General features: G+C 40.9%; 1 pseudogene; it reads right to left on the bottom strand.

Moving 5' to 3' along the window:
* Positions 1-1,516: 1,516 nt before the first annotated feature.
* LOC138030209 (thiopurine S-methyltransferase-like) lies at positions 1,517-6,304 on the bottom strand (annotated as a pseudogene).
* Between the last annotated feature and the right edge of the window lie 2,972 nt (positions 6,305-9,276).

The following is a 9,276-nucleotide window of genomic DNA, read 5'->3' as shown; positions in this document are numbered from 1 at the left end:
GCACAAATAACGGCTTGCCCAAGGGAAGTCAAGTCCTGTTGGACGGGGTCAATACCTGAATGGATGACTGTCCGGCAATACCAAATGTCTCGTCGATGACAAAACCGAAATCCAACACACCTCACTAATCCTTGACTGCTAGTTATTAATAATACTACTATGATAACTGGTTGGTATACTTTTGGATCTGATGAAATTTCACTTTAGAGAGATCGGGTACCAATGACAAAAAATGTTTCTCATTGTCAAAATGCTTTGTGCAACCGCAGTTCACGTATTTTAATGTTGTTTACCTGTAGTAGGAGCAAGGGTGGCACAGTCGGTTAGTGCGCGGCTTTGGTTTGGTTCGATCCCCGGATCTCACATCCTTGTTTCGACTTCTTTCCTTTCAGTGTAGCCTAAGTAGCTTTAAATACCCTTAAAACGGGAGCACTGATGGAGAGAGGGGGTAAAATGAGCGCACCATCAGCTTCCTGGGAGAATACTCTCTAGAGAGTAAAGAAACTTCCGACGTTAAACAACGTGTACCTTTACCCTTTACCTTAGTTTTGACTACCTTCACAAGAAACAGACCGGTGGTGCAGGGGAGTTTGGTCGTGTCATCGGCCGAATAGAGGTGAGTATTTAATGCAGATTTTTCAATCTCTAATTTTTTCCCGAGCCGATTTCAATTTGTGGCCAGTTTTGCATGTTTCAACCTGCGACCATGCTTGTCGTAGATTCTTGCCGAAGTTCTTAGATCTGGTCATAGATTCTGGACGAAGATATTGTCGACTATTATTATACAAATTAATGACAACATCTTAAGAATATGCAATAAGGTTAAAGTTGACAACCTTCCCGTTATACTGCTAGGACTGGAATTGTCAAAATAGTGCATTCTCGCTGTTGTTGTGGTAATGATGTTTACTTTGATAAATGTCATGACAACGTGTGTTGTTGTTGTTGTTTTTTTTTTTCATCTCATCATGACGCTATGATTTAAGGGGGTAACATTCACCATTGCTTTCATAACACTTTACAACATCGAGAATACACCATTTAGACAATTTGAGACCAGGCAATACAGCTGGATGGGATGTCATTTGAATCTATATTTTAATGGGAGGGTTTCATGTCTCTGCGCATGGGCAAACTGTCACGTCAGCCCATTTAATTGCATTGTTATTGAAACAATCGAAAGCATTGATCTAAGAAACAGAAACAATGCCATAGAGGTGGACTTACTTCCATTTGCAATCATTTCTTTTGTGATACGAACCTACTGCATGTGAATAGATAACTCGTGTGTTGTGACAACTCGTGCGTAGGATAAAATGTTCCGCTCTTACAATAAATTCGATGGTCAAAACTAAATTCGATATTTTCAGTGTCTTCCACCAAATTTGGGCCTCAGTCAGTTCAGTGGGATTTGCTTTAATACTCTCTGTGAATAATGAACATCATCTGGGTCAGTAAGAAACCGTAAAATTTACTACTGCTTGCGCCACAACTTGCAATGCCGTAAAACTGTGGAATGACCCAGACAGAAAAGACGTCGTCATGCAAGCGTGATTCAAAGTAATGGAAATTAAGGTGTCTAATCAAAGTTTTAGCACAAGTGAATGTTCATAATGCGTAGCAAAGTTGGCAATTTAAACAGCTTTGTAGAGGTGAGTTGGGAACCAGCCAATGGTGAACGCGGGATTTAAACCCGTAGCTAGCGCATGCGTACTGAGCGCCTTGCACGATGAGGCAAGGTTAATGATGTCAAGTCCACAGAAAGTGCACAACATATTGGCCTCTACTTTTTGCACTTCCTTGGTGGCAGCTGTCGTAGTGGAGTTTTAGTTTGCTTTAATTTCTCGACTGCCGATTCTTCAACCTTTCTTTTCATTGTCGCGATTTGAGGAGCTCTTTCCCTGAAATTGAAAAAAAAAATTAGATAAGGAGAATGTTTTCCAAAATTATGAACCACAAAGACACGTTATATAAGGCTAGATACAATCGGTTACTTGTCACCCCTCTTTTTACTGGGTTGCCTTATAAGGCAAACCCAGTCGAGGTCTACGTTTAGTTTGTTTGTTTTCTTTTTTTTTTTTTTTTTTTTTTTTTTCTTTGTCGGTAAAAGTCTTGCCTGTCATTCCCCTGGTAAGTAGTGTCTTTGTGTATAGAGCCATCGGCGCGTATTTTCTTAGGATCGCGCTGGTAGTTGAACTGCGTAGATTTCTCTTGTGGACACAGTAGAATCATTAACTTAGCCTGCAATGGCGTCGAAAGTCATGCAACGCGAATGGCGTTTTAGTGGATCCTTAAACAAAATATACCCTTATGGAGCTCAATAATGGAAAGTCAGTTGGATAAACTAGGCATGAATCTCAAAAGCGACGAGTACTGGACTTCGACAACAATCTATCGCCCGTCGAGACGAAATCAAAGTGAGCAGTATTTACCTGAAGTACATGGTAATTTGACACAATTGAGTTTCTTGTCTTCACGCACGCAATGAAATAGGAAGAGGTTTTCGCCTCTAAGAGCAAATATGTTGTTTGTTTCAATAAAATTTTCGCTGGAAAAGGATTCTGTGGTATTTTCTGCCTTTGTGAATTATAATATCATGTTGTGTATTGAATTTTCGAGCTTAAGGTTGAAATGTGATATGGGAGAAGTTTTTTAGTATTGCTCTGTAAGCAGGAAGGGTTCACAGGCCTGTTGGAAGCGTGCTTGAGTTTCAACAAAATGAGACCCAAAATCAGTGAAAACTTGTGACGCAGATGAATAATAAAGTAGCTGCTATTTCCAAAATGATGGAATTACCTGGTGATAAATCACGTCGTACACGTCTTGGAGAGTAAATTTTGACTTTGCATAAACAAGAGTTGGGCGATTGTGATCTTTGTTTTGACTTCGCTCATTTCATTGTCAAACTTTATCACACTTGACAGAAAAAGAAACTTACAAAAACCCGGTATCTTGGGCATATGAATTACGGGGTGGTGACTTCTTTGCCTAAAAGCAACTCACTTAACGAAACTGTCCTTTTTCAAACAACAACAAGGATTCAAACAGCTTCAATTCTTACAGAGTTCGATAAAACATGCGGTGGGGCAACCAAAGCGATGGGAGCTGTGTTGGGGTTTCAGTGTGAAAGTACAAACGGCTACTAACACTCTTATAACTCTTTTTTCATTATTATTTTACTAACCCACAGTCTGCAGTCTGCATTTTACCCTCAGTCTGCATTTTATCCCTGGTCTGCAGTCTGCAGTCTGCGTTTTACACTGACCGGTTATTTGAGTGGTTTTTGGCAACAGAGGTTAATTATTCGTAATGCGATCGCTTCCGTTGCCGTTAGCAATGGGTCGCAAATTTGACACTTTTATCGCATTATCACATTACGCATTGAACCACGTTATCTATTATTCCTAAAAATCTAAAAATATTCGTGCCTTATCAGTTTTCGGTCGAATTTATGTCCAAGAAGGCAGATAAATTGCAGAAAGTATTAGTTTTGCATCCAAAAATTCGTAATCAACGCTAAAATGACCAAATTTTGCCTAGAAAACATATTTTACTGTTATTTTTCTTAAATTTTTTCGTTCAACTTTCGCTTTTATAAAATGTTTCAGTTTTCTGTAAATAAGTTATATGCTGTTGGAAAGCTTATTTTCTTAGCTTTAAAATGATGTATTTTTTCCCCCTAACTTAAATATTTTTTGAGAAAAAAAAAACATTTTTTGGCGATGGCTGATTTACCGCGGTTTTCTCGCGGTTGGGAAAGTAGGAAGAAGAGTTAGGCCAGTAGCCAGGTTTTTAACCTCAGAAAAGGATCTGTTTCGTCGTACGAACGTGTGAGGACCTGTTAATTACCTTTTGGTTAGTTTTTGCAAGCCCGGGGGGGGGGGGGTACTCCCATATGAAACAGACGGGGATGCTCGTCGTCTCGCTTAGGGGTGTAAATTTTGGATTTTGGTCTCGCTTAGGGTGTTTCGGGCAAAGCGCCAATATTTTAAGCCGCCAAGGTCAAAATTTGCTTAAGTCACGCCCAGATTGGTCTCCTTTAGGAGTCACAAAAAGCTTGAACCCACCCCACCTCCGGGGCTGCACGTACCACAGGCAACCCAGTGTACCCTCACGGAGGGTCTAGTTGCATACAAGTTCTCCAGCGAGTTTCTCAAAACTCTGTCCGATTCATCTGCAGCCGATGCCCGAAGATAAAATCACAGAGATCGACTTTGTGGACGCCACAGTCGGCATGAATATCCCCAAGAACTTCATTCCCTCGATAGAGAAGGTAACGTTTCCCAGTTTTACTGCCGGCATTCTCTATCTTTAACACTGCTAACAGTGTCATTTCTAAAGTGGTTTTCAATCTATTGTCGCTGAGCAAAGCCGAAGTAATAGAGAGATTTAGCAATTCGTTTACAGCAAACGGCGAAAGTAAGGCTGGCATTTGCGTTTTCCAAAAAGGCAAGGAAACTTGATTGATTTCCGCAGTTTCCCGCGGTAAAAGTACCCCATGTAACCGCACCTTATAACTTTGCTGTTGAATTTACAGGGTTTCCAAGAGGTCTGCGAACGCGGTCTTATCACGGGTCACAAGTTGGCAGGAATTCGTTTCATCCTTGAAGACGGTAAGTTTCTCCTTGTTCATTATTTGCTGCTGAACACCTCCATTTTTTAGACACCATTACCGCGGCAAAACCCATCCATCTTCGAGTCAGAATAGTTCCCTGTGTGACTGCTTAGTACTTGCTTCATTTGGTCAGCTTAGGGTGCGTTGGATTGGCCGTATTCCCGAATAGGAATACAAGGATTAGAAGCTAGAAATCCTTCGTTTTTACAGATTCACATTAAAATTGTCAAACACCTGCTTAAATGCCATTTCAAACATATCTTTATTATCCAAACGCCAAACATGTCGTTTTAAATTATCACTCCACGATCGAACGCACTCTTACATTACGCTAGTCTCCTCTTTTTGGAATGTCACGCAACGCTCATTTAAAGAGACTCTATTTGAGGAAGCGTTGCGTGACATCCCTAAAGACGCGTGCAAAAACGACCTGAAATAAGAATGGTTTTGTTAAATTTCGATCGCGCTGAACGATTGAAACATTTACAATTCACTGTAGCCCTTGAGTTCAGAGATAATAAACAAAGGCCAAAATTAACGAAGGAAATTTAAGTAATACGAATTATCATTTGATAGCAGAAAACTGGAACGATATTCTTACTCAAAAGCCCGGGGGGGGGGGGGGGGACTCCCATATGAAACAGACGGGGATGCTCGTCGTCTCGCTTAGGGGTGTAAATTTTGGATTTTGGTCTCGCTTAGGGTGTTCCGGGCAAAGCGCCAATATTTTAAGCCGCCAAGGTCTCGTTTAGGGTTCCGCAAAGAAACACAGAATTACGCAAAGAGAAACAGAAGTCAAATTTTCTTTTTAACTTGTTTTTAGGGGTCAAAATTTCCTTAAGCCATGCCCAGATTAGTCTCCTTTAGGGGTCACAAAAAGCTTGAGCCACGCCCAGATGGTCTCCTTTAGGGGTTAAATTCAAAATTTCCGACGAGCATCCCCGTCTGTTCCATATGGGAGTCCCCCCCACCCCCCGGGCTCAAAAGATCAGTGGTGGAAATGACTCCTAAAGGAAAGAATGCCATAAATTAAATGTGGGTGGTGTCTATTAAAAAAGCCAAGGCGACTGTTACCTATATAGCGAACGTTGCTTTTGTCTCCAAACAACGACTTCAGCATTTTTGAGTCCACGAAGTTTGCCCCATGTTTACAAACTTCAACCATGTGTCGGCCGTCAGGTTTCAAAAGCGCTTGCATTACGCTTGTGTACTCCTTGAGTCGTTTCGCTCCCATCTCGATGATGACTGGAAGCGATGACTGGTACCAGATAGCGTCGAACTTACCTAGAATAATCACCGATAAATCAAATATATCACATTGATACAACTTAATATATTTATAATTTGCTTCGTAGATATTAAAATTCGTCTTCGGCGTGATCTGCTCTGATCAAAGCTTGTATTCTAGCTCAGCATCGCGGAAAAACGCTGTGATATAGCGAGGATTCATCTCAGCACCAGTGATGGTGTGACCTTGTTCAGCTAACCATAACATATCGTGCGTCTTTCCGCACATCGGCACGAATATGCGAAGATTGCTGCGCCCTGCAGTGAACTCTCGGATGTGTTTCATTAAAATAGGATCGACCTTTTTTAGATACTCTGGGTCTTCACATTTGTTTTCTGTTTTCTTCGTCTGCGGGACGCTATCGTTGCTCTTGTTTTCTTTGGGCGCCATGTTGTTCAATGATTTCGTTCCCAGTTTCCCAGTTGATTTGCGATGGCAAAGGCTGATGGGAATGATTCGCCATAGTTAATGAACATAAATATTCCGTGCAAAAGAAGCTTTTGTGAAAATTTCCTTGAGTGCTAATTCTTAAAATACCATTTTGTAATGATTCGTTTAGTTGTCATGCTTACGGGAAGTGAAGTATTGGGAAAGCTTGAAAAAGAAATTTATTTTTAATTTGTTGCCTCTTTCATGAATTTCTTCGCTGTTTCACCTTCGGTATCAGCCTGTTCTTTATTAATCTTAAAAAATAGTGGGGACAAGACCAAGGAGTGTTATTTGACCTGAAAGCCCCATCGAACGCCCCGTCGTACGAGGCTTCTTCTTCAGATCTGGAGGGACAGGTCATTTTCTAAACAAGAAATTTGCTCTGCAAGAATAAACCTTGTATAAGCATTGTTTTAATGGATTATTCAATAAATTTCATAGTACTTTTTAACAACCTGTATAATAACGTCCTCGGCCCAATGACCTACATACTTTACTTTCTCTAACATTGTCTAAAAGATGCTCTATTCTCTGCAGGAGCTGCCCACGGAGTTGATTCAAGTGAACTTGCCTTCAAGTTAGCTGCCATTGGAGCCATGAGAGAAGGTAGACAGATATTTGTGGGGTAGCGGTAGAGGATGGGGGGGGGGGGGGGGGAGGATTTGAGGAGGATTTGAGGAGCATTTGAGGAGAATACGTCGGAAGAAGTTTGTTCTATGAAGCAAAACGTAATCAGGTTTTTGGAACTTTATTCTGTTCCAGCTATCCCGAAGCAGTCCCTCTCATTTTGTTTGCGCATTGCTTGTCTTAGGGCCAGCTAACTATTATTTCGGAAACTCGATGGAACTCCACTTGCCATTTGCGGGTCGCTTACTGTAGGGTCCAGAGGTTAACTGATAAACAGACAACTAAATGACAAAGCAATTTAGTCATTTCTACGCTGATACAAAATGCGCAACTTTCCTGCATCTACTCTTAATAAACTTGATAATCCTATTTGTTACCCTTATCTGCTCAAATAGTTTTCTTCCATTAATGGTAAATTATTAGTCACCAAATGTAATTTTCGTTTCGTCTTTGAATGAGGAACTCATCACTATTTTTTTTTTTTTACAATAACACAGAAAACATTCTCGGAACGAGGAACAAGTGGTATAAGAAAACAGAGTTAACCGCAACATCTTAGGGAAATTCGGAATATTGCTTGATCGGCAAATAGCAATAGCGATTAGGAGACTCGTCATAGCTTGTCCCTCGTGACAATGGTCCTGCTAGTCTTCTATAGAATTCGGAAAGTAGAAAAGGAAGGGATGAATATTATGACATTTTAAAAATATATAGCATAGACTGCAAAACAGTCGTATTTTTTGCGAACGCAAGCGACGCGGTAAATATTCAAACGAAAGGTCTGGAACGAGTGTAGCAACGGCAAGGGAGAATGGGGAGAGACCTACGGGCGTGTGAGGCTCGCACGCTTCACACGCGAGGATCACGCTTACGGCGCTTCGCGCCTTCCGAAAATGGAAGAAGACGACTGTTTTGCAGTCTAAATGTAGCATAAACTGGTTTGTACAAGAATTGTTGGTGTCATCAAAACAACCCACTGTCCAAATTTTGAACAAAATCAAGGTCAAGTGCAAACCCGCCCCAAAACAAAACACCCTTCATTGTCTTTGCCAACAAACAGCATTTTTTCTCAAGAGGTATGCATCGTACAAGGTTAATCCGTTTTAATCCGTGCACGCACCGGGTTTGAGAGTCACGAGGTGTCGTCTTCTTTCAGTTAATTTATTTTGATTTATTTATGGAAATTTGACAAGATAAAAGGGCAAAAAATAGTTGAGCTATAAGAATAGATAGCCAAAAAGTCATTGACACCAATGCAGACCACTTTAAAATACAGTGGAGACAACCCAGGAACTTTGCTATCACTATCAAATAATTAAGAAAAGTTGTAGAGGAGCTCTTTGAATTACTTTCCTAAATTCACGTAATTTAAAGTTAGTGTATCTATTCGCGTAAGTAAAATTCGACATTTTTCTTTCCTCGCTGAAAACCCCCCGGCGGGGGGGGGGGGGGGGAAGGGGTAGGGATGCTCGTCGGAAATTTTTGAATTAAATCCCTATGGCCCTATAGGAGACCAGGATTTTTTGACCCCTAAAAGAGACCATATTTAAAACATATGAAATGTATATTTTTCTATTTCTTCGCGTGAAATCCTAAACGAGACCTTCACGGCTACATATTGGCTACATATGATGGCGTTTTCCCCAGAACACCCTAAGTGAGACCAAAATCCGAAATTTACACCCCTAGGTGAGAGGACGAGCATTCCCACCCCTTTCTGCGAGTCCAAACCCCGGGGCTGAAAAGACACTAGCAGTGTCCATACTCTAAGCTGTGCGTATACTGATCAAGTTATGAAAACTTTGGGTGGTTTGGAGAACATTGTAAAGCCAAGAATTCCTCTCGGGTGCGCCTCTAGCAACTCAAACCCAGTGCTCTCCAACCGATATCTTATTTTAAAGAATGAACCCAGAATTGACCTTGAAAAAAGATCGGTACGGAAATTGTTTTTGAAGTTTGGAGTCTATTCTGCTTGCACTGACTTTTCCATTAGAATAGAATTTATTTATTTATTGCTTTTCAATAGCTGACAACCATCACTTATGACTTGCGTTGCTCAATGATTTTTGGTCAGCCAGTTAAGACCCGAGTGGCCAATTTCAATTTCTCTTTCTAGACTTCTGTTCGTTGATCTCTTACATATAACATTGTTTTTGACACATGGTTTCGGAAATATACGACGATTACTCCAACAACAATGGAAAGTGATAGTGCCACCACTGAGGTTTCATCTGCAGTCATATTGGTGAGCGACCCTGTGCAACAAACTAAATAGAAACACCGGAGTTGCCTTCTATTTCATCCACATACTCAAAAG

Source organism: Montipora capricornis, chromosome 13, assembly GCF_036669925.1.
Source record: "Montipora capricornis isolate CH-2021 chromosome 13, ASM3666992v2, whole genome shotgun sequence".
Lineage (NCBI taxonomy): Eukaryota > Metazoa > Cnidaria > Anthozoa > Scleractinia > Acroporidae > Montipora > Montipora capricornis.
The sequence above is the reverse complement of the archived record's forward strand: the minus strand, read 5'-3'. Positions and strand labels throughout refer to the sequence as shown.